We start from the raw sequence: 1,260 nt of genomic DNA, 5'->3' as shown, positions 1-1,260 counted from the left end.
AACCTTATTATAAATTATATAGTTACATTTTACTGCCTAGAGTTATATAGAGTAGTAAGCTACTAGGTAGAGAATACTATAGGTATACTAAGACAAGCAGCTACTAATAGCATCTTCTAAGCAGTCTGTTTCTACTACTATATTCTTATTAAAATCCTACTAGCAAAGCACTAAGTATATTATAAAGGCAGTCTTTAGCTTTTAAAAAGCTTTATTCTTCTAGGAAGTTTAATAAAAGAGGACTCTCTTCTTTATTAATTTTAGCAGCAGTCTAACTAGCTAGGAAAACTCTAGAATAAACTTACAATAGAAGTTTATAAAGCCTATAAATTTATAGACGCTTTAGACTTATATTAAAAGCTCCTAGTTGCAGATTATAGCTACCTTCTCTAAGTTAAATTATACCTCTTTTTCTATATATACTATAAACCTAAGGTACTTTACTTTAGTTACTACAAATATATATTTCTTTATATTAAGGTTTAACTCTACTATTCTAAGCTATATTAAAATTTTATAGACTTTTCACTAATAATTCTTTCTTAAACTACTAAAGTATATTAGTATATTATCTAGATAAGTAGTAATAAAGTTGCTTAGCGCTAAGCTTAAGGCGCTATTAATATATTACTAGAATATAGCTAGTACTCTAGCTAGCTTAAATAGATATATAAGCTACTTAAATAGCTTAAACTATATTTAGAATACTGTAAGGTATTTCTATCTCTCTGCAATTTATATTCTATAGAAAGCTATATATATATTTATCTTTATAAACTACTTAGCTTCTACTAAAGACTAAAGTATCTTCTTTACTAGTAGTAAAAAGTAGTAATTTTATTTTATTACTTTATTTAGCGCTCTATAGTTAATATAGAATTACTAACCTCTCTTTAGTTTCTTTGCTAGTAGCACTAGAGCTGCAGCTAGTAAGGCGCTTACTTATATTTATTCTCTATCTATAAGGTCTATAATTTGCTTATAGATTTCTAGTAAGTACTTATAAGGCATATTATATAGAGAGGCTTAGAGGAGCTTTAGAAGCATACTATCTGCCTCTTTTCTTAACTAGATGTAATAATTAGAGGAGCCTCTATAAGGAGGTAGTATAATAGCTGTTTTTTTGTTAAAAAGGTCCTTAAAGTCCTAGACTTTATTTAGTAGTAGCAGCAGCTTAGTTTCTATCTTAGTATTAAATATAGCTTAAACTTATAGTATTAATATTAACTTATGTAAGCTTATTACTATAAACTAGTAGTT

The sequence above is a fragment of the Metarhizium album genome, assembly GCF_000804445.1.
Source record: "Metarhizium album ARSEF 1941 chromosome Unknown scaffold_13, whole genome shotgun sequence".
NCBI classification, from domain to species: Eukaryota; Fungi; Ascomycota; class Sordariomycetes; order Hypocreales; family Clavicipitaceae; genus Metarhizium; species Metarhizium album.
The sequence above is the reverse complement of the archived record's forward strand: the minus strand, read 5'-3'. Positions refer to the sequence as shown.